At 36.4% G+C, this 26,190-nt stretch overlaps 1 protein-coding gene and 1 long non-coding RNA gene across 2 annotated transcripts in view; one reads left to right on the top strand and one right to left on the bottom strand.

The window, feature by feature from the left end:
• Positions 1-26,190, top strand: part of LOC123316425 (dynein axonemal heavy chain 3) — a 2,043,583-nt gene that overhangs the window by 1,617,012 nt on the left and 400,381 nt on the right. The gene's annotated exons all lie outside the window — the stretch shown is intronic.
• Positions 154-2,075, bottom strand: LOC123316441. The gene is made up of 3 exons (XR_006538079.1): positions 1,965-2,075; positions 1,734-1,891; positions 154-333 (listed from the first exon to the last, which is right to left on the bottom strand). It is a non-coding gene; the product is annotated as an uncharacterized LOC123316441 (long non-coding RNA).

Raw genomic sequence — 26,190 nt, 5'->3', positions numbered from 1 at the left:
GACACAATGATAGGAAAACTTATATCGAACACCCCCACGCTCAGAGACATAGTCGATATTGTGTACGCAGGCGCAGTCACTGTGTGTGAGGAAATGGGCAGACCTATAATACAAGCAAACACAAGGCCACTGAATCAGTCACCCCCATGGAGAACTCGTCTAGAAAGAAATATAAATAAGATCAGAAAGAAAATCGGATCATTACATACATACCTGAATAATGAGTCCGTATCAAAGAAGGTCCATAAAGCAGTTCGGAAAATATGCTTTGAACACCATATCCCAGCACTGGCACCTGACCGCAGGGAGAAATTGAAAACACTGTGCGAGAACCTGAAACAGAAAGTAAAAGCTTTAGATAATCGAATGAGGCGGTACAATGAAAGAGTAAAAAGATACCAGAATAATCAACTGTTTTACAAAAACCAAAAACGGTTTTTCAGGAGTTTGGAAAACGATCGAACAGGGGAAGGAGAACCTCCAAGGACAGAGGAAATGTATGAGTACTGGCAAGCAATATGGGGTAAAGAAAAACAACACGATGAGAAAACAGGCTGGATAAAGGACGCGGAGACTGAAAGTTGGAGATACAGGATGGAGAACATAGAAATCACTTGCGCTGATATTGTGTATGTTCTTAAAAAAACGAACAACTGGGCTGCGCCGGGACCGGACATGATACAAAATTATTGGTGGAAACATTTTTCGAGCACCCATCAAGCTCTGGCAACCCTTTTTCAGAGAGCATTACGCGACCCTGAGGTGATCCCGGAATCCCTCACACAAGGCATCACCATGATGATTCCGAAAGGGGGAGTAACATCCGACCCTAAAAATTACCGCCCGATAACATGTCTCCCAACCGTATAAAAGATCCTGACAGGTACCCTAACCTCGCATATTTGGAAGCATGTGAGCAGGCACAATATTTTGGCGCACGAACAGAACGGGTGCTGCAGTGACGCGAAAGGCTGCAAGGAATTACTGGTTGTCGATCAGATCATTACCCGGCAGGCGAAAACTAAACTCCGAAATATATCTATCGCCTGGATCGACTACAAAAAGGCCTTCGATTCGGTGCCCCATTCTTGGCTATTGAGGGTTTTGCGTCTCTACGGGATCTCAGAAAAAATAATAAATTTACTTAAACACCTAATGAAAACATGGAGGAACAACATTACTCATCGAAACAAAGAACGGAGCTAACAGAACGAGAGAGATACCGATCAAATGCGGAATTTTTCAGGGCGATACTCTAAGCCCACTCTGGTTTTGTTTGGCGTTAAATATGCTGAGTGTTTTACTGAACAAATCTGGGTATGGATACGTACTAGATAAGGTCAGGAAATTGAAAGTCAGCCACCAACTCTATATGGACGACCTGAAGCTTTTCGCGGCCACTGAAGACCAGATGAGAAGACTGTTGGAGATAGTATCCTCCTTCAGCAGAACAATAGGAATGGAGATGGGTTTGGCAAAGTGTGCGGTTCTGAATGTGAGAAGGGGCGGGATCATAGAAGGAGACGAGGTAAAACTGTGGGATGGCTCTAGAATAGCATGCTTAAAACCACAAGAAGGGTACAAGTACCTGGGTGTGCAGCAGGCCCTCGACTTCAAGACAGCTGAAGTGAAAGAAACATTGAAGACTAAATACTTCGCAAGAATCAGAAGTCTACTGAAGGCTAAATTAAATTCCAAGGCACTCTTCACTTCGATTAATATATGGGCCTTACCTTGTATCAGCTATTCATTCGGAGTTGTGCGCTGGACATCTACGGAGCTGCAGGCGGTGGATGTACAGACAAGAAAGCTGCTGACTAGATTTGGTGTTCATCATCCCCATTCCTCGGTGAGTAGGCTCTATATACCTAGGCAGGACGGAGGCAGGGGACTGCAAAATATACAAATAACACATAACAAGATGGTGTTAGAAATGAGAAAATATTTCAGGTCTAAAAACTTACCTTTTTATGAGACCATATGTCAGGCAGATGAGTCCTCGGCACTGCAGCTCGCGAAACCTACCATAAACCTCAGGGAACAGACACTCGAGCAACTCTCGGAGGAGTGGCACAGCAAGGCACTGCACGGTAGATACCCTGGGAATTTAAGATCAGACAGTATCCTGAGGTCAGAATCGCTTACTTACCTCAAAGCAGGGTACCTTTTTCCGGAGACGGAAGGAAGAATAGTAGCTGTCCAGGATCAAGTCATACCAACACGTGCATATATCAAGAGGATTACTAATCGTAATATTCCTACTGACGTCTGCCGAAAATGCTCCAAATCCCTGGAAACAGTGCAACATGTCACATCCTCTTGCCCAATTTTAGCTCCTAGGGACTATATGGAACGCCATAATGCGATGGCAAAAATTTTTCATAGGGAACTCGCAAAAAGGACAGCTTTGATGCACGAGGAAGGGAACCTTTATACTTACCAACCATGCAGTGTCCTAGAAAATGAAAATTTTAAATTGTACTGGGACACGACTATTGTCACGGATAGAGCAGTACCACACAACCGCCCGGACATTGTGTTGTTTGATAAGGCTGAAAAATCTGTGTCCATAATAGATGTCACAGTGCCCGCGGACGAGAATATCTCCAGAGCTTATACGGAGAAGCTGACTAAGTACCAGGATCTCGCATTCGAACTGAAAGAGATCTACAGGTGAAAGAAAACGTCGATTCTCCCATTAATAATATCCGTGAATGGTTTGGTAGAGAGTCATATGACAGAGAACACGAGACGTCTACAATTAAGTACCTACCTTATCAGCCAGGCACAGAAGGAGGTCATTTTGGCGACCGCGCGAATGGTTCGAAGATTCCTAACCAGTCACTGAGATGAACCTTGGCTTCGACTGAGCTCGGTCTTCTTGGTAACCAGCCCGCATGTCGATGATTAAAAAAAAAATATATATATATATATATAATTTATATAATATATATATATATATATATATATATATATATATATATATATATATATATATATATATATATATATATATATATATATATATATATATATATATATATATATATATATTCGGCCCTGGCTAGAGAATTTGAGCAATCCGAGAACCTTGAGGATCTATGTCACAGAGTCTATTGTGCGGCCTCTGTGATTGGCATCATAGCATCCGGTGGCCAGACTCCAACAGTCCACGCTAACGTAATCTGCCCAAACAAACCACCATGGGAGAAGAGGCTTGAGTGTAAAATCACAGCTATGCGAAAAGAAATTGGAGTCTTGCAAAATTATCTAACCTACAGCATGCCCACTAAAAAGACTCAAAGAAAAGTAAAATCATACGCAAGAAAGGCGAAAATCAGCATGGCCGACCCGCAGCATAGACAGGCGCTCTTGGAGCACTCAGAAAGCCTGAAACAGAAAATCGCATCCCTTGGCGGCAGGCTCAGGAGATACCACCAGCGAACGTTGAGATACAGACAGAATCGTCTTTTCGCAGCCAACCAAAAACTTTTTTACCGCAGCCTAGACGGCAGCGACGGAAAAATCAATCAACCTCCCACAGAGGACCAGATGACTCAATTTTGGTCGAATATATGGTCTCAGGAGGTCCAACACAATACGGAAGCAAGATGGATACGTGAAGAAAAAGCGAACCACCAAGACAAAACACAGATGCGCAGAGTGACTATCACAAAAACAGACATAACGAACACGGTAAAACGCCTCAAAAACTGGACTTCTCCTGGTATTGATGGGATCCACAATTATTGGTGGAAGGCCCTAACAAATGCACACAAAAAACTGGCCCAATATATCCAGGAGGTCATTACAAATCCAGAAAAGATCCCAGAGTACTTCACCAAGGGGATAACACACATGTTGTACAAAAAAGGGGATGAAACTCAACCTGGAAACTACCGACCGATCACCTGTTTGCCATCTGCCTACAAAATTCTAACCTCGATAATCGGGTACAAAATCAGCTCTCATATCCGTAGCAATAAAATCCTTGCTTGGGAGCAAGGCGGCTGTAAGAGAAAGGCCAGAGGATGTAAGGAACTACTGGTGATCGACAATGTGGTCACTAGACAAGCCAGGAAAAAGCTTAAAAACATCTCCATGGGCTGGATAGATTACCAGAAGGCGTTTGACAGTGTGCCGCATTCCTGGCTACTCGAGATACTGCTCCTATATAAAGTTGACGACCACGTTATCCAGCTGTTTCGGCACCTCATGAGTACTTGGCGGACCACACTGTCTGTGAGAGGAGCGGCGAACTGTTACCGAACTGAAGAGATACGCATTAGGCGGGGCATATTCCAGGGGGACGGCTGGAGCCCAGAATGGTTCTGCTTGGCTCTCAATCCATTGAGCAACATCCTGAACCGCAGTAACTATGGCTATAAGGTGAACGAGCAGACAACACTCACACACCTATTCTACATCGATGACTTGAAGCTTTTCGCCAGGGGCACTGCGCAGCTGCAGGGCGAGCTGGAGTTGGTGAAGAGCTTTAGCGGAGATATAGAGATGACGTTCGGCCTGGACAAGTGTTCGATAGTTCATGTGAAGAGAGGTAAAATAACTGACGAAGGCAATCTTGCGCTACAGGATAACACCGAGATACGCACTCTTGGAGTGGAAAACACCTATAAATACCTTGGAGTTCAGCAGTCCTACGAAATCCGACAGAAAGAGAGCAAAGAGATATCCAAGAACGAATTCACAAGGCGCGTCAATAAAATCCTCAGAACACAACTCAACGCAAAAAATAAAATAACAGCCATCAATGCGTGGGCGGTGCCGGTATTCACCTACACATCTGGAATACTTTCCTGGTCAGCGACAGACGTGAAGGGTCTGGATCGGTGGGTCCGAACTTCCTTCACCAGGCACGGTATGCTGCACCCAAACTCGGCAATCGAGAGGCTCCATTTGCCCAGGGCTGAGGGTGGCCGAGGACTGACAAACCTGGAAGCTGCGAACAGAAATGAAATCAGAACTCTAAAGCAGTACTTTCTTGCGAGTAACTTACCCGTGCATCAGTGTTTGAGGGCATGTGATAAAAACTACACGGCTCTCAACTTATCCGAACCGTTAGAACCTGAAGAAGAATCCGCCCAGCTGGATACCCTCAGAGCGAAGTGGCGCAGTAAGGAGCTGCATGGAAGATTCCACGCCAGCATGAACCATCCTGAGGTGGATAAAACAAAATCCAATATCTACCTGACTGCTGGATACCTCTTCCCTGAGACTGAGGGAGCCATGTTGGCCATTCAGGATCAGGTGATACCAACCAGAAACTACTCGAAGTTCATAATGAAACAACAGGTCGAGAACACTAAATGCAGAATCTGCAATGTATGCGAGGAAACTGTCCAACACCTGTCGAGTGGCTGTTCTCTTCTTGCGCCTACGAGATATTTGGGAAGGCACAACAATATGGGAAAAGTAGCCCATCAGATGCTTACCCTAAAGTGGGGAATATCCGACAAATTCGTGCCCCACCATAAGTACACGCCGGTAGGACTGGCCGAAAACAACCTGGCAAAAATATACTGGGACTTCCCCTTCCTTGCGGACAGACCATTGGAGCACAACCGTCCTGACATGGTTCTGTGGTGCAAGCAGGAGCGGCGAGCAGTGATCATAGATTTCGCGGTGCCCCTTGACTATAACATGGCTCAAACATACACAACCAAAATTAACAACTATATAGAATTGAGTAGAGAATTAAAAATCTTATGGGGACTTAAGAAAATTGAAATATACCCACTCATAATTAGCTCCAATGGCCTCGTACATGTCAACACTGTGAAGCACCTGGCCGAGCTCCAGTTACCTAATGACACCCTCACATGGATGCAGAAGGCTGTCGTGCTAGGAACGGTGGCTATAATCAGACAAGTAGTTTTTCCCCGGTGACTACTACGCCAGCTCTTGGATTAAAAATCCCGGGCTGTCGTAAAAGAAGTTTCCACTTTTAGTGTGAATTATAAAAAAAAAAAATATATATATATATATATATATATATATATATATATATATATATATATATATATATATATATATATATATATATATATATATTATATATATATATATATATATATTTATTTTTTTTTTCGATGAAGAAAAGAAAACCTGCTTGTTGCTGGACTTTACAATTCCAGCCGATGAGAACTTAGCTAGGGCATACAGTGATAAGATCTCGAAATATGGTGACCTCGCCTATCAACTCCGCGAGATGTACGATTTGAGATCCATTAGTATCCTCCCATTGATAATGTCGGTTAATGGACTGGTTGAGAGGCATTTGGTGGAGAATACGGAAAGATTGGGTTTGGGACGCGAAGTCATCTCTAGCGCCCAAAAACAGGTCATTCTGGGAACGGTGAGAATTGTGCGGAAATTCCTGGAGGCCCCGTAGCTGCAGCATTCTGTCTTGACGCTGCTTCGCGTCCGACAGATGACTAAGCACAAGCCCGCAAAGTGCGGTGATTGAAAAAAAAAAATTATATATATATATATATATATATATATATATATATATATATATATATATATATATATATATATATATATATATATATATATATATATATATATATATATATATATATATATATATATATATATATATATATATATATATATATATATATATATATATATATATATATATATATATCCTCCTATCATTATGGCTTCATGTAACATGCAAGGACCATTCATTGTGGCTTCAGGCGAATTATGACTTCAGTATATGTGAAGCCATAATGTAATTCACGTTTTCCGCTCAATGAAGCTACCGATTTGACCCTGGTTTACGTGATTCGAAGCACTGAGTGATGTGGAAAAACCTTGAATACAGATATCTGCTTATATTGTAAAGATGACATCACTATTACGAAATGAAAATTTCTTCTCGTGAAGCCCTAATGGTCGGAGAATGGTAAATATTGTATATTTTAGTTTGAGACATTGCCACCGAGGGCGTGACTGTAATATACATGTCCTGTATATTGTGAACTACACCTTGTACTTTATGGACTCAGAGATGTGGCAACATCTCCTTCCCGTTTTTATCTATAGTGAATAGAGAGAATTCTCATCCAGCGGTTGAATTTCGAATATCTCTTGGAGATGCAGAATTCTTATTGCGCGTCAGAGTTAGGTACTCATATTGTGGTCTTTCAAAGCTTCTATGAAGTAAAACGTCATATATGGATGTTAATATTCTAATCAGTGATGAAAATTCGTGGTTCAATTTTTTATCAGTCAAACGCATATTCTAGTTGAATACTGAAGAATAACTGATATGTTAATTCAGCCCAAATGCTATCTCAAGCCGAAACCATGTGATAGGCCAAAATATAATGGCTTCCAGAAAATTTTTTAGGTGTTCTGATGATTCGAAGAAAATCAGGAACTTCTTTACATTAACTGAAAAAAAAATGAAATGCTTGAATTGCAAACTTACTTCCAAAATTAATAAAATTGTTTTTCGCTTCATATAAAAAATTTTGATCTGATGAAAAAAAACAACTTTCCATAAAAAACAAAAACCTGTTCTTTTCATTTCATAATGAACTTGCAGTCGAAGTTAGTAACAAGACCTTCGAAATAAAAGAATTCTACCAACGACATAGAGCTCAGGAAGATATTCCTAAAAAATGTTGCACTGAAATGAGTTTAATATAACAAATACCTAGTTGGTTTAGTTAGTTTTAGTAAAACACAACTACATAATAATTTTCCCACATTTGATCCCGACCTCGAATGATATAAAAGTATTTATTAGCATAGTAGTCTATCAGCATACTCCAAAAGTATTATCATTTGGTGGGTAAATATTGAAAAAAATCCCAAATGAAGATTCAGTTTATTATTTAAACAATAATATGAAGTCAAGGATAACAGAAAAAAACTAGGTTATACATAGTGTTTGTTCATGAAAATTTTGAGTCAGTATAAAAACCAACATATTCTGAACCTTAGGAAGTCTTTATTTACAGCTCTTGAAAATAAACGTTGAGATATCGTCACAAACTCGATTATCTGCTAAATTACATCAAAAGTCAACGATTTGAAAATTTTGACAGTCGAATTTCAGTTAAGATTGTATCAATATTCTCTAAAAGCCCTTATTATAATTCGATATTCAATCTCAATCTTACTCTATATCAGTATTATTATTTGGTAATGAAAAATAGTAGGTAAAGCTAGGGTTTTTAGCGTATATGGAAAACTCGGTCAACCGTTTTCAACATCTCTTCACTTAATTTGATGAAAAATAGTAAGTTTGATCAATATTGATATTATTGATGATAATTGATAAGAATGAAAGCTTTTAGAGTAATGGAGAACTCTGTCATATTGGAATACTTGTGGCGTTTTTTCACTCCTGATGAAAGTCTTCAATTCTCTTTTTTTTTCGTGTTGAGTAATACTGAATAATGATTCTACTATGGCCATAAATTTGGAGCCAGTAGTCCAGCATGGAAGAAAATGATACTAAAAATAAAATACATACTGTGCGAGTTTGGCAAATCAAAAACGGTATGAGATTTTCTAAATTATTATTTTTTAAATGGTGGAAAATTTCATATTCTGCAAAAAAACAGGCTTCTTCAAGGTTGATTCGTGTTTGACTGAGGTAGGAAGAATCACTTCACGATGTGGGAGCGAGACCGATGATGACACTATTATAAAATTCATTTAATATGTTTCATTTAGATAATAAGGTTTATAACAGATGTTCGAATTGTTTTCCTCAGCCGCAATGCAAGCTTGATATCTCCTTAAGAGGGGTCTACACCGTTCTAGTGGTCAGTTCAAAAAGAAAAAATGAATATCTCACGTCAGAAACTGCTAATTTATATGGGGTATTCATAATAATTCAATTCAATCAGTTCGTCAGCGAGAAAATTCAGAAATTTTTTTATTCGTTAAACGGAAAAATTTTTTTTTTTATTGAAGAACAAATATTCATTCATGTTATTAACTTTCCGATGTGGAATTATCTCTTCTATGAAATTCCACCTGAAAAAATTTCTCCAAAAGTCTCGCCATTTGCTACAATTCGTATCCTGGTGAAATTGAAAAAAGACGTTCGTCTTTTCGACGAAAGTGGAAACTATTGTAATATTCGTAACTTCTACTGATCGTTTAAATGTTCTGGAAAGACCCCACATTCTGGTAGTCTTTCCCCCTTTACGCCTTATACGGATGGTGAGGAATTCCCGTGGTATAAACTCCTCTATAAGATCGTGTTATCAAACGTTTGTTTCTTCCATTGTTAACAAATTCAGCTGCCTCCATTTATCTGTGCAGTAACTCAGATATTTTCGATTGGCTGAATAAACCTTTACTTTCTCCGCTCCCAATAAGATAAATCTTGCAGATTTGAATCTGGTGAACGAGATAGTAACCAATCGCTACCTCATACCTCATCAAGATACTTTCTAACTGCCACTCGTGCAAGTTATGCGTGCTCAGGTAACCATATTTTTCCAATGTGGACTCATCTGTCCATAAATTTTTCTCTGCGAATCACGGATTTTCCTGATGCTGTTGTTCGACAAAAGCTACACTGGGTTGATGGTTCCGGGACAGCAAACATTTGTACTCGCGCGCGTACTCGAGTCTAATTTAATTGCGTCATTCTCAGTCTCGCTCCCACATCGTAAAATACTTCTTTCTGTTCAACTCAAACTACAATAAGCCCCAAAGAAGGCCTTGGGCACACAAGAATTATTTTCAAATAACTAAGAAAAATGTCTTGGAAACTATTTTTTGCAAAGAATCAAATCGTCCACTATTCAAGGAATGATCTAGTATTTTTTCAAGAAGAGTCAGATGGTCGATGAATCGATCTCCCGGTTACAGCTTGCCGTCAACATCTGGGACACCCGTATATATAGTGCTTACTTTATTATGACTATCGTTTTTAACAAAAACCGTCCAAAATTGAATAAACAACCCTTTCATGGTGGAAGCTATGCCAGAATTTGATTTCGTTGAATTTGCAGCCCTCGCAAAACTCATCAAACTTCAAATCACAAAAGCAACATGGATCCGAATAAGAAGAAGAAACCACATATAATACCTACCAACCGCACTAGCATTTGGAGATATCGATAATCGTTTGTGGATGAAAACAGTTAAAACAGATGATTCAAAGAAAAACGCCAGCCTAGCAAACCTTCCCTGACATTCTGATCTACCAAAAATAAATTTTCAGTGTGAAATTTCTAAAGAGAAAAAAAGAGACCTCCAACATGCTCATATATCTCGGGAATGAATACTGCTGATCTCATGAGAATCTTCTCACTGTTCCAAGAAACGCAGGGAATAAGCAGTCGATGTTGATATCGCAGGTTGAGAATATGAATAACTATTCATGGTTAGGTACAGTTTTCCCATTCGACTTTCAGAATTTAGTTTACTCATTGAAACTTCTTTCTTATTATTCAGTATATTTTCTTATCGGACTGTTGACTGAGCATATTCTCGTTGTTTTAGTTAACATTGTTTCTCCAGGGACAGATGTCCCTGCAGTTAAAACAAATTTACGATACTTTTTGTTGTGTTAATATTCATTACACAAATTTTGAGTATTAAGTCAACAGTAGTTTGAATCGTGACAGCATAGTAAACATGGCACGCAAAATTGAAAAATAGTAAATTTTCTTGTGCAGATAAAAATATTCACACGGTGCATGAATTTCTGGGTTCATGGGTTGAAGCTTGCATAGGTATATTATATTGCCATCACAATGAAAAAATTGATCAGATACGTTTCGGTATATTGAATTCTAACTGAAATAACCTAATGTGATTTGGTTGACAACGAGAGGTTATAATTGTTTCGATTCAATTCCATATACAATTCGAGTATTTCAGACATCTCACTTGGTAGACAGTTGAATAGAGTAGAAATTGGAAAAAAACTGTCATCAGCAGTACCTACTAGCCACTAAATCTTCATAAACAAAAATGTGGGTTCATCAAGAGATCGAAATTTAAGTTATGCATAAGCGATCTTGAATAAAGAAAGTGTGAAATTTTTAGAGAGAACTGTATCGAAAGCATATGAAAATAAACAACAAACAGCAGCCATATCGGCACCAGTGGTTCAAAATTAAATAAATAAACTCAGTAAGTATTCAATTTAATACATTTCAATATTCAACTCATAATACTGAAAAACAAGGAATCAAAGATAGAACTCACTCACTATCGAAACGAGATAGTTGTTGCGATATATCAAAATCTATAATTGAAAAACAAAACTGTATAAAATTTTGTCAGTATTTTCTCTGAGCGTGCTAAGTAATAGTTATTTTCCTATCAAGTGCGGAAAGTGATACTTGCCCGCACGAAACTGCCGTTGCCCGAACGATGCGAAGCAGAAAAAGGTTGAACGCGCACGCTTGTAGAAAAAGGTATTTTCCACTAAATCTTTCAGACGAAACAGTCAAATTCCTTGAGATGGGTCTTTCCTCTGATTGAACTATCGTATACTAGTTGTAGGAAACTAACGGCCGTTTTCGATAAAACTATTTATCCATCGTTTCACTTACTGACGATTAGTAACCATTGGTAACCATTCTAAAAAATATCTAGAGATAGATCATAGAAACGAAATCAGATGTATTGTCTATCTTCAGTAGCTGAAACAATGGATATACGTTTATTGAAAACGGCCGTTAGAATATCGAGCACAAATAAAAAGCACACTTCATATTTCAAAAACTTATGGCTTTGAAAAAATCAGAACGAATTTTGGATGTGGACAAATCATGAATATCCACAAAAAAATCTCTTTAAACTTGAATCTTCATAAAAACGCACTTTCGAGTTTTTACATACAGTGTTTTTCATATCCGGTACATTCATACATACGACACGAAAACTGTGAAAATGGACTCTTAAGAAAATAAATCAGCAGAAATATGCTTATCTCATACCGAAAATATTGCTACTAATTCAGAACTGAATTTAAACTCAGATTTTGTTTTGCAGAATAGTTGCATTATGCAAACTTTATAGGTATTTTAAGTAGTAAGTAATTTTTTCATAAAATGATCAGCACCGGCTTTCGAAAAAATATCAGTTGAATATTTCAGGTGGAGTAGTTTTCACAAAATTAATTATTTTGGATATCAAAGTAGAAGAAGTTCAAAAATTCGATTCTATATTCCAGTAACCATAGATTTTTATACTGAAGTACTAGAGGATTCTTTCTGGTCCATTTTTATAATGGATAAGATCGCGATCCTGACCAGATGGATAACGAACTCAACTAGACACGTGAATATTCAATTCGAAATGGAAACGAAGCTGTAAAATCTACCTCATAATTGTCGGAATAGCAATCTCTCTGGCAACGCTGTGAGGGAATTAAACGCCATTTACATGAGTCCGTAATGTTATCTTCTTGTACAAAAAGCGTATATTTGACGCCACAATGTTATGAACTTATACTGAAGCCATAACATACGCCAGATGTTGAAAATTCGTATATTCATTTTTCATCGTACGCTATTCTTCGTAGACAGGGAGTATAATTGGTCGTTTTGGTTGAATATACACGAATCAAAACCGACATAGGTCGTCTCTTTCTAGGTGACGCCATAATGGTTGGTCTATGGTCTGAAGCCATAATGTTCGGAGATGTAAATATATATATATATATATATATATATATATATATATGAACCCGTAGTTCGTTGTTACCTCCGTTAAGTTCATTGGGCGACCTGACCTCCAGGTGAAGGAGTTTTTTAATTGGAATAATTTTTGCTTATATATGTAGAGGGGAAGGTAAATAACAGGGGTACCTAAAGAGGGGAAAAGATTTTCATTGAAAAATTTTTCTTTAAACGAATCAGACCTTACTACCTCCGCATATATTTCTTATTAGTAGTGCGCTCTCACCTCCCGCAACGTTGCCAGATTTCAGGAGGACAGAAAGTAGGGCAGCTTGAATTCTACTCATATACAGAATACAGCTGCTCTTCCGATTCATTCACACATACTGAAACCTGTAAATAGTTCGAGAACGATACTGATATTAATAAACTTCATACGCTAATAATTGATTGATAAGGATTCGGAGTAAATGAATTTGGACAGAAATTATTATCTTTTCTTCATGAATATCAACAGTTTTGAATAAGTATGCTATGTCTACGATACTTCGTCCGATAGGGAAGTTTAATACCGTATAGGTCCTAAAATGAATGATACATGACAATGAAATTTTTCGTTACATATAAGATTAATTCCAAAGACAATTTTACCGAATTTGTTCTGGTATGAAATTTTGGGCATTATATTCACGACATGAGGAACTCCATTGAAATGTTTTTCCCGAATGAATCAACAAAGATATACGTTTTACTTTCAGCTTCTATACTTCATTCACTTTCATTTTAGCACAGGATTGGCCATGGAAATTGAATACCTTTCACTCTGTATGGTACGAAAATGTTGGTAGGGAATGGGTATCTCTTGAAGAAATGAACGGATAATTACGAGAATGTTGAATTCCTCAACAAAAATCATCTTGCGTCAAAATAATTAAAAGAAGTTCGAAGCAACAGGAGCTTCACCTTCAAACAAAACAACTGCCTAGTATTCATGTCTGTTTATTTTCAATACATTGATATAATAATAATAATTATACAAGGTGTGGCGTAATGAGTGGATAATATGAAGCCTGCGGGTAGAGTACTCTATGGCGGTTCAAATAAATATATTTTACGTTTGACAAAAGTGCCTTGGTTTTCGAGATATTGGGGATTTTCGATGAATCACCCCAAATAATAATAACAACTGGACATTGACATTTTTCATCATAGCGGTTCAAAAGAAACTCCTTAATTTAATGGCATTTCTTAATTGCTCGAGGAGTCTTTTGAAATTTTTCAGTACACAGGGTGTTTCACAAGTAAACGGACAAACGAAAACCGTGAATAGAGGACATTGAGCTTAGTTCGAAAACACCCCATATGTGTGTCTTAGGCATTCCGTTTCCGATATAGAGAGGAGTTTATTCAAATTTCCCTAATTTTTGTTCGGCTATAACTCCAAATATTTTAGTTGGATTCGGCTAAAAATTCATTATCCGCTTAAACTTCTAAGTTTCAATTAAACAGAACATTAAAAGTTGACGAACACAGGACCGAACTCATTGAGGATATATTCAAATTTAAACTCATGCAAAACACTCTGTTTGTAGTTTTTCTCGTCATAATTTTGAATTTTTCAGGTATCTCCATTGATTTTCTCAAAATCAATGAAACTTTGGTATGCCTTTTCAGATTATTTTTAATGAATAATTGTTTGATCGTGAAATGTCTGGAAAAAACAGCGCTGCATATTGACTTTTACTTCACATTGATTAATGGGATGAATATGAACGCCAATCAACTGAGGAAATCTAAAAATGGAATTGGAAATGTTCAACTGAATTTTTTCGTTCTCAATATATGTCTTGCATTCGTTTTTGATATTTATAGCATATCTGGTCATTCAGATAAGTCATTAACAGTGATAATAAGCTTTGTTATTGATAATGAACAAAAATAGATATAAAAAACTACGCTATCATGATCATGAAAATAATAATTATAATTCGATGTCTTATGAATGAATCGCTTTTTATGGACAACGTGGAACTGAAGTAATTTTCCGAACTGGTTTTCACCTCATTTGGTCTTTTAGTGAAGGTAATGATTGGCACTTCGGATAAGTATGATAAATGCACTTTCTTCCGTTATAGTCATTATTGGATCTATGGAAATCTATGGATTGTTCTGGTCTTATTACAATTTGTTATTGAAACATTGATGATATTCATGCACCAGCAAAAGTATTTATCAGTATTTCAGGTCATTTTATTAGAAGGGTAGGACCCCAATATTGGACTGCTAGATCTCCAGATCTGACACCACGCGATTTCTTTCTTTGTTTTTATTCACACAACTAGTTGTCCATAGAAAAATAGATTCATTCTGAATATCAAGTTTTAAATTTTAGTTTCAAGATAGCGTAGTTTTTTCACCCATATTTGGATATTATCAATTTTGAAACATTTTATCCTTGTGAAAGAGTATTTTGAAGACCGAATATGGTATAATTGTTGAACACATTCAACAGAATATTCTTTGAAAAAAAATCAATTATGGATTTCTAAATACATTTTCATGAAGTGCTCTATTCCTTAGAGGCGTCTGACCAAAACAATTATTTCTAGAACATGATCAACAGGTGGGGCAACCCAAATATCAATTCATTTTGAGACAATAATAATGCAGATAAAAAAGTTGAAATTATGATTAAAAAACTACATACATGGTGTTTTTATGAGTTTGAAGTTAAGTAAAGCCTCACTGAGCCCGGTCCAGATTTTTGTCGAATTTTAATGCTCTGTTTCAATGAAATTAACAACTCAAGGAGAAATATAAATTTTCAGTCGACTTGATCAGAATTTCAGGAGTTATAGCCAAACGGAAATTCGAGAAATTTCAAAAAACCTCGAAGACACCTATATATGGGGTGCCCCAAAACTATTGAATCAAACGTCACACCACGATAGAGTAGATCGAGTACTATCGAATGACACCAACATTAGTTGAGCGAAAATGTACCGTTTCTGAGAAAACCTAACCTAAAGTTGCCGATTTTCGATGAACTATTTTTTCAATCACATGGCCAATTTGTGATTAAGGATAGCGTTTTTCTCCCATATTATCACCCCTGTTTATTCTGAGTATTAAAAATCATGTAGAAAAAACAATTGTTTTAATTTACATTTACTTAGGTTATGGTTATCGATTAACTACTTAAAATAATTCCAATTAGGGGAGATAAAACAATAATCTTAGTTCAATATAATTTAAAATCGTTATCCTTTTTCACAAACTGGCCCTGTTATTAAGAAAAATAGTTCGAAAATCGGCAACTTTATGTATTTTAATAAAATTCTGATTATTTTGGAAACGGTACATTTTCGTCGAACTAATGTTGGTGTCATTCGATAATATTTGGTTTACTCTATCGTGGTGTAACGTTTGATTCACTAGTTTTGGAACACCCTGTATATGGTATGATTCTGAACTCAGCTCAATGCCCTCTTTTCACGGTTTTCATTTGTCTGTTTACTCGTGAAACACCCTGTATACTTCTTGTACTCTGAAAATTTTAAAACAAATGCCCTCACCGTCATATGAAAATTCAAATTCTTCTTGTTGTAAGAACCGTTCATCCTTTCACCCAACGCCGACCCTAGTTACATGGCCCGTTGAAAACGAAATCGGCATCTGTTTACTGCAAAACACGTGTTAACGCTGATATGAAGGGTTCAAAATTTTCTACCTGATTCGGGCTTTTTAGGAACGAATTGCTCAAGATGCCGAGTTCGAATAACATTTCGTTTTGCGTGTTATATTGGATAAAATTGAATTTATTCCATGGATGATTCGAGAATTATTAATGTCCAGAATGCTCCAGAATGATGAAAATTTTCAGATTTCATTGAAATTCTTGCGAAAATTATCTCGTATATTTTCAAGTTTAGATTTTAATTCATTCAGAACTTTGAAGTTCGGCAAATAATGATGTAAATGATATAGATAACAGTCAATCACATTTCCTTCAGCGCAGTTGTTGTTTTGAAGAAAAAGCAGTAGATTCTCGCAAAATCCGAAACTCTACATGAATAGGCCCAGTTGTTCAGTTCGGGATTAAAGTTTATCCTAAATTGATTTTGACACTTCAGTTCAGTTCTGTCAGGTTAATCTAGGATCATCTTAAATCTCGGCCTTATCCTGAACTGAACAACCGGGCCTTATAGTAATAGCAACGTAGCATTAATTAACTCGGTATATTATTGGAATAATATTAAATTTTCATAGCGGAGAATAGTGGTTTTCAGCCTCGGTATTCACGAAATTCATTTTATTTTTATTATGTTTTTTGGGGTGAATCGGCCCGAAATCTTGGATCCCCCGACCTGATAGTTTCGTATACTTCTATGACAATAGCATAATAACTCAAATTTCAACATTTTCACAGAAATTTTTGAATTTAAGGGAGAGACACATTAAAAAAATCGATAGCAAGTTACCGCCTAAACTGCGAGCTTGCCGAAGTTGAAACTGGTACCAATCTACTCAGTGCTTCATAATATGTATAGTTTTATGACTCAGTGTTTTTCAGAACCTGTAAAAAAAAATTAAGAACTGAGACTCGTCATCGCCTTCCAAGGCTGCATCTTGGAAGAGCTGTCTATTTGGAAAAAAATTTATAGGAACTAGCCCCGCTTATTTTCATTAAGGAATCATCTCCCTTAGTCCTTCGCATTTGTTTACAGATATCCTGTATATAGATACATTTTATCTATGTACCTATTCATTTTGGATAGTAGAAGTTTAATCAATATGTGTTATTTTCGAAGACCAAAACAAAAATTTTAATTGCACCTGATTTGTTAATTATAAGAATCATCATTTATTTTGAATAATAAAACTTCATGCGAAAATACTTAAATTAAATTTTGTCTTTCTCCTTCCATCATGCGTCCATCATAGTGTCCGCTGTTCATCATAGCTTTTGGGAATTACCAATCAATCATATGTATCCGAGTATGTATCTATATTATTACCTTCATTTTGTAGATTCATCATGTCTTGACAAAAATATGGTTGCAATTTCAAAATATGTTGACTCGAGGCCTTCAAAAGACTTCAATTTTGTTTATTTTTTCCCTTACATCCTGTATGATCTATCGAAAAATGCAAATCTGTTTTGGATAATTCTTCATGAATTCTCACTTGTTTCGATATAATTTGTAATTTTCTTTATGATACATCACTAAAAAATTTAAATAAATAAATAAGTAAATAAATAAATAAATATTGTGCTTTATATCAGGTAAAGTGTACACATGACATTAAACACTTGAAGTGAAACAGGGTCATTTTCTGCTTTATAGTCTGTGTTCCATAAAGTCTTCCACACTGTAGGGTTCGATTTCAAGTAGGAGTTTGAAGATGAATTTCTTGAACTGTTGTAGAGTCCATTCTCCTCTTAGTTTGTGAGCTATCTTATTGTAATAACGAATATATCTATATTCAGGTCCCTTTTCAGTGAGGCTTAATCTGTGTCTTGGATATTTTAGTGCAGTTGTCCTCGTATTGTAATTACTTACTGTTTTCTCTTCGAAGTAGTGCTAGTTCTTGAATGTAAATATCAGGCTTTCTTGGATGTGTAGAGCAGGAGCAGTCAAAAGACCATTCCTTCTGAAGACTCCCCTGCATGATTCCGTCCTCCTCATCCTCCAGATCATTCTGAAGGCTCTCTTCTTCATTTTCAGCACTCTATGTAGGTTGTATGAACTACCATAGAACATGATGCCATACCTAAACACTGCCTGGTATATTGTTCTTAGTGAGGTTATGTCCAGATATTTATTGAGGACTCCCAAAGTGTAGCAGATGGTACCCAGTTGATTGCAAAGGTTGGAAATGTGCTCTCCCCAATCAAGGGTTACCTCAATAGTGAGGCCTAGGAAGCGACAAGATTTAGTCAGTTCTAATGTGGAGTTAGACAGTGAAATGCTGGTAGGCACTTGGGGACCGGAATGAGCTGTCCTGAATAGGATGGAACTTGTTTTTTCAGAATTCATGCACAAACCGTTTGCTTCAAACCACTGGCTAGCACGATTTAGAGTTAGAGTTGAGTGTAAAATGGTAAACTCAACTCTAAATCGTGCTTGGCCAATACAGTGAAGTTTGTGTCATCTGCATAATTCACTGTCCTAACCATGGTTTCATCGAATATGGTACTTAGGTCATTTAGAAAAATGATGAAAATGATAGGGCCCAATATGCTACCCTGCGGAACTCTGTGAGTTCTTCTTCCGAAACTGTTGTTTTTCCGTTCTGAGAGATCACCACTCTCTGCCTGCGGTTTGCTAAATATGATTGAAACCAGTCAAGCTTGTTTATGCCATATGCAGAAAGTTTATGGAGAATAAGGTCGTGGGACAGAGTATCGAATGCCTTTGATAGATCCAGCATTAGACCCACTGTTATATTAGAATCCTCCAAGGCATTAAGGATTCCTGAAATGAACTCAAACACTGCTGTCTGAGTTGATCTACCTCTTACATAACCATGTTGTGTGGGTAAAAGGATCTTTTCTTTTAGAAGGTATTCTACTAGTTACTGATTTACTGATTTACTGATTGCTGGGTGTGTTGGACGGACTAACCCAAACCTGCCACCGCGACCAACGGTCTATTCTACTAGTTGAGTGCAGATTGTTAGTTCCAGTATTTTAAACCAGAGAGATGGTACAAGCTATTCAAATTTTCGGGAAAATCCAATATATATATATATATATATATATATATATATATATATATATATATATATATATATATATATATATATATATAAGTGTTAATACCACCTCCGAAATAGTAACTCGTTTAACGCTCTCACCTCATATATATCGCTGTCACCTCCGAAATCGGAGGTGACAACGTTTTGCCTTTTTTTTTAGCTTGTTAGATTCAGGAGGCTTCAGGGATCAACATATCAAAAAATCGTTTTGAGGTCACAACGCACCCCGTTTATGTACTGAACAATCTTTTAGTTCGAGTGTATATCACTGGCGCTAGTGTGCTGAGCTGTATATCGAAGAATTGCTGTGGGGGACTCTTTGCTCGTTAGCACCTCCGAAAATGGCAACGTTGTATTTTCAAAGCAGATGTAGACAGGCGGAATATAAGTATACGGATGAATTAACTGTAGAGAGGCGCAGCGCGCCATCTCCTCCATAATTGCAATCCAGGCGGCATATCTCAACGATTTTTTATCGCATTTATCTGTAGGGGAAAGAATCACGTGAAAGAAAACCAATCTTGGCTCTCTCGAATGGAATTATGACTGTTTATATTCCATCGTGTGTATCTATGCATCCGTTGAACTTCTTTCATCTCAAGCTAAATATTCAGATGTAAATGGTGATGAATATTCAAGGACAATGAGCCATTCCGAAAATTTTCATTTCAGAATCAAGAGAAAAAATGCTACAAATTTTACAATATCACAGAAATGAACAACGTCGGCTAAACCGAATGTTGGACATTGTTGTGTTATTTCAAATGGAACGCTCTATATATTTTTCTTAAATCGGATTGCTCAATGATTTTGAGGAATCCTTTGCTCAGAAACATCTGTTTTATTATCGATTATGTTTAATTATTGGATTTTCCCGAAAATTTGAATAGCTTGTACCATCTCTCTGGTTTAAAATACTGGAACTAACAATCTGCACTCAACTAGTAGAATAGACCGTTGGTCGCGGTGGCAGGTTTGGGTTAGTCCGTCCAACACACCCAGCAATCAGTAAATCAGTAAATCAGTAACTAGTAGAATACCTTCTAAAAGAAAAGATCCTTTTACCCACACAACATGGTTATGTAAGAGGTAGATCAACTCAGACAGCAGTGTTTGAGTTCATTTCAGGAATCCTTAATGCCTTGGAGGATTCTAATATAACAGTGGGTCTAATGCTGGATCTATCAAAGGCATTCGATACTCTGTCCCACGACCTTATTCTCCATAAACTTTCTGCATATGGCATAAACAAGCTTGACTGGTTTCAATCATATTTAGCAAACCGCAGGCAGAGAGTGGTGATCTCTCAGAACGGAAAAACAACAGTTTCGGAAGAAGAACTCACAGAGTTCCGCAGGGTAGCATATTGGGCCCTATCATTTTCATCATTTTTCTAAATGACCTAAGTACCATATTCGATGAAACCATGGTTAGGACAGTGAATTATGCAGATGACACAAACTTCACTGTATTGGCCAAGCACGATTTAGAGTTGAGTTTACCATTTTACACTCAACTCTAACTCTAAATCGTGCTAGCCAGTGGTTTGAAGCAAACGGTTTGTGCATGAATTCTGAAAAAACAAGTTCCATCCTATTCAGGACAGCTCATTCCGGTCCCCAAGTGCCTACCAGCATTTCACTGTCTAACTCCACATTAGAACTGACTAAATCTTGTCGCTTCCTAGGCCTCACTATTGAGGTAACCCTTGATTGGGGAGAGCACATTTCCAACCTTTGCAATCAACTGGGTACCATCTGCTACACTTTGGGAGTCCTCAATAAATATCTGGACATAACCTCACTAAGAACAATATACCAGGCAGTGTTTAGGTATGGCATCATGTTCTATGGTAGTTCATACAACCTACATAGAGTGCTGAAAATGAAGAAGAGAGCCTTCAGAATGATCTGGAGGATGAGGAGGACGGAATCATGCAGGGGAGTCTTCAGAAGGAATGGTCTTTTGACTGCTCCTGCTCTACACATCCAAGAAAGCCTGATATTTACATTCAAGAACTAGCACTACTTCGAAGAGAAAACAGTAAGTAATTACAATACGAGGACAACTGCACTAAAATTTCCAAGACACAGATTAAGCCTCACTGAAAAGGGACCTGAATATAGATATATTCGTTATTACAATAAGATAGCTCACAAACTAAGAGGAGAATGGACTCTACAACAGTTCAAGAAATTCATCTTCAAACTCCTACTTGAAATCGAACCCTACAGTGTGGAAGACTTTATGGAACACAGACTATAAAGCAGAAAATGACCCTGTTTCACTTCAAGTGTTTAATGTCATGTGTACACTTTACCTGATATAAAGCACAATATTTATTTATTTATTTACTTATTTATTTATTTAAATTTTTTAGTGATGTATCATAAAGAAAATTACAAATTATATCGAAACAAGTGAGAATTCATGAAGAATTATCCAAAACAGATTTGCATTTTTCGATAGATCATACAGGATGTAAGGGAAAAAATAAACAAAATTGAAGTCTTTTGAAGGCCTCGAGTCAACATATTTTGAAATTGCAACCATATTTTTGTCAAGACATGATGAATCTACAAAATGAAGGTAATAATATAGATACATACTCGGATACATATGATTGATTGGTAATTCCCAAAAGCTATGATGAACAGCGGACACTATGATGGACGCATGATGGAAGGAGAAAGACAAAATTTAATTTAAGTATTTTCGCATGAAGTTTTATTATTCAAAATAAATGATGATTCTTATAATTAACAAATCAGGTGCAATTAAAATTTTTGTTTTGGTCTTCGAAAATAACACATATTGATTAAACTTCTACTATCCAAAATGAATAGGTACATAGATAAAATGTATCTATATACAGGATATCTGTAAACAAATGCGAAGGACTAAGGGAGATGATTCCTTAATGAAAATAAGCGGGGCTAGTTCCTATAAATTTTTTTCCAAATAGACAGCTCTTCCAAGATGCAGCCTTGGAAGGCGATGACGAGTCTCAGTTCTTAATTTTTTTTTACAGGTTCTGAAAAACACTGAGTCATAAAACTATACATATTATGAAGCACTGAGTAGATTGGTACCAGTTTCAACTTCGGCAAGCTCGCAGTTTAGGCGGTAACTTGCTATCGATTTTTTTAATGTGTCTCTCCCTTAAATTCAAAAATTTCTGTGAAAATGTTGAAATTTGAGTTATTATGCTATTGTCATAGAAGTATACGAAACTATCAGGTCGGGGGATCCAAGATTTCGGGCCGATTCACCCCAAAAAACATAATAAAAATAAAATGAATTTCGTGAATACCGAGGCTGAAAACCACTATTCTCCGCTATGAAAATTTAATATTATTCCAATAATATACCGAGTTAATTAATGCTACGTTGCTATTACTATAAGGCCCGGTTGTTCAGTTCAGGATAAGGCCGAGATTTAAGATGATCCTAGATTAACCTGACAGAACTGAACTGAAGTGTCAAAATCAATTTAGGATAAACTTTAATCCCGAACTGAACAACTGGGCCTATTCATGTAGAGTTTCGGATTTTGCGAGAATCTACTGCTTTTTCTTCAAAACAACAACTGCGCTGAAGGAAATGTGATTGACTGTTATCTATATCATTTACATCATTATTTGCCGAACTTCAAAGTTCTGAATGAATTAAAATCTAAACTTGAAAATATACGAGATAATTTTCGCAAGAATTTCAAAGAAATCTGAAAATTTTCATCATTCTGGAGCATTCTGGACATTAATAATTCTCGAATCATCCATGGAATAAATTCAATTTTATCCAATATAACACGCAAAACGAAATGTTATTCGAACTCGGCATCTTGAGCAATTCGTTCCTAAAAAGCCCGAATCAGGTAGAAAATTTTGAACCCTTCATATCAGCGTTAACACGTGTTTTGCAGTAAACAGATGCCGATTTCGTTTTCAACGGGCCATGTAACTAGGGTCGGCGTTGGGTGAAAGGATGAACGGTTCTTACAACAAGAAGAATTTGAATTTTCATATGACGGTGAGGGCATTTGTTTTAAAATTTTCAGAGTACAAGAAGTATACAGGGTGTTTCACGAGTAAACAGACAAATGAAAACCGTGAAAAGAGGGCATTGAGCTGAGTTCAGAATCATACCATATACAGGGTGTTCCAAAACTAGTGAATCAAACGTTACACCACGATAGAGTAAACCAAATATTATCGAATGACACCAACATTAGTTCGACGAAAATGTACCGTTTCCAAAATAATCAGAATTTTATTAAAATACATAAAGTTGCCGATTTTCGAACTATTTTTCTTGATAACAGGGCCAGTTTGTGAAAAAGGATAACGATTTTAAATTATATTGAACTAAGATTATTGTTTTATCTCCCCTAATTGGAATTATTTTAAGTAGTTAATCGATAACCATAACCTAAGTAAATGTAAATTAAAACAATTGTTTTTTCTACATGATTTTTAATACTCAGAATAAACAGGGGTGATAATATGGGAGAAAAACGCTATCCTTAATCACAAATTGGCCATGTGATTGAAAAAATAGTTCATCGAAAATCGGCAACTTTAGGTTAGGTTTTCTCAGAAACGGTACATTTTCGCTCAACTAATGTTGGTGTCATTCGATAGTACTCGATCTACTCTATCGTGGTGTGACGTTTGATTCAATAGTTTTGGGGCACCCCATATATAGGTGTCTTCGAGGTTTTTTGAAATTTCTCGAATTTCCGTTTGGCTATAACTCCTGAAATTCTGATCAAGTCGACTGAAAATTTATATTTCTCCTTGAGTTGTTAATTTCATTGAAACAGAGCATTAAAATTCGACAAAAATCTGGACCGGGCTCAGTGAGGCTTTACTTAACTTCAAACTCATAAAAACACCATGTATGTAGTTTTTTAATCATAATTTCAACTTTTTTATCTGCATTATTATTGTCTCAAAATGAATTGATATTTGGGTTGCCCCACCTGTTGATCATGTTCTAGAAATAATTGTTTTGGTCAGACGCCTCTAAGGAATAGAGCACTTCATGAAAATGTATTTAGAAATCCATAATTGATTTTTTTTCAAAGAATATTCTGTTGAATGTGTTCAACAATTATACCATATTCGGTCTTCAAAATACTCTTTCACAAGGATAAAATGTTTCAAAATTGATAATATCCAAATATGGGTGAAAAAACTACGCTATCTTGAAACTAAAATTTAAAACTTGATATTCAGAATGAATCTATTTTTCTATGGACAACTAGTTGTGTGAATAAAAACAAAGAAAGAAATCGCGTGGTGTCAGATCTGGAGATCTAGCAGTCCAATATTGGGGTCCTACCCTTCTAATAAAATGACCTGAAATACTGATAAATACTTTTGCTGGTGCATGAATATCATCAATGTTTCAATAACAAATTGTAATAAGACCAGAACAATCCATAGATTTCCATAGATCCAATAATGACTATAACGGAAGAAAGTGCATTTATCATACTTATCCGAAGTGCCAATCATTACCTTCACTAAAAGACCAAATGAGGTGAAAACCAGTTCGGAAAATTACTTCAGTTCCACGTTGTCCATCGATTTTAAATTATATTGAAGTAATATTATTGTTTCATCTCCCCTAATTGAAATTATTTTAAGTAGTTAATCGATAACCATAACCTAAGTCTCGACCTAAGTTGATGTTAATTGAAACAATTGTTTTTTCTACATGATTTTTAATACTCAGATTAAACAGGGGTAATAATATGGGAGAAAAACGCTCTCCTTAATCACAAATTTGCCTTGTAATTGAAAAAATAGTTCGCAAGTCAGCAACTTTATGTTAGGTTTTCTCAGAAACCGTACATTTTCGCTCAACTAATGTTGGTGTCATTCGATAGTATTTGATCTACTCTATCGTGGTGTGACGTTTGTTTCAATAGTCTTGGGGCACCCTATATATAGGTTTCTTCAGTGTTTTTTGAAATTTCTCGAATTTCCGTTCGGCTATAACTCCTGAAATTCTCTATCAAGTCGACTGAAAATTTATATTTAGCCTTGAGTTGTTAATTTCATTGAAACAGAGCATTTAAATTCGACAAAAATCAGGACCGGGCTCAGTGAGGCTTTACTTAACTTCAAACTCATAAAAACACCGTGTATGTAGTTTTTTAATCATAATTTAAACTTTTTTGTTATCTGCATTATTATTGTCTCAAAATGAATTGATTTTTGGGTTGCCCTACCTGTTGATCATGTTCTAGAAAAAATTGTTTTGGTCAGACGCCTCTAAGGAATAGAGCACTTCATGAAAAATAGAAATTCTTAATTGATTTTTTTCAAAGAAATGAAATGAATGTGTTCAACAATTATACCATATTCGGTCTTCAAAATAGTCATACACAATGATGAAATGTTTCAAAATTGATAATGCACAAATATAGATGGAAGAACTACGCTATCTTGAAACTAAATATTAAAACTTGATCTTCAGAATTAATCTATTTTTCTATGGACAACTAGTTGTGTGAATGAAAACAAAGAGAGAAATCGCGGGGTGTCAGATCTGGAGATCTAGCAGTCCAATGTTGGTGTCCTACCCTTCTAATGAAATGACCTGAAATACTGATAAATACTTTTGCTGGTGCATGAATATCATCAATGTTTCAATAACAAATAAGACCAGACCAATCCATAGATTTCCATAGATCCAATAATGAATATAACGGAATAAGTGAAGAATTCGAAAGTGCATTTATCATACTTATTCGAAGTGCCAATCATTACCTTCA

Source organism: Coccinella septempunctata, chromosome 7 (genome assembly GCF_907165205.1).
Source record: "Coccinella septempunctata chromosome 7, icCocSept1.1, whole genome shotgun sequence".
In the NCBI taxonomy this organism is placed as follows: Eukaryota; Metazoa; Arthropoda; class Insecta; order Coleoptera; family Coccinellidae; genus Coccinella; species Coccinella septempunctata.
This window is presented reverse-complemented; position numbering and strand designations above follow the sequence as displayed.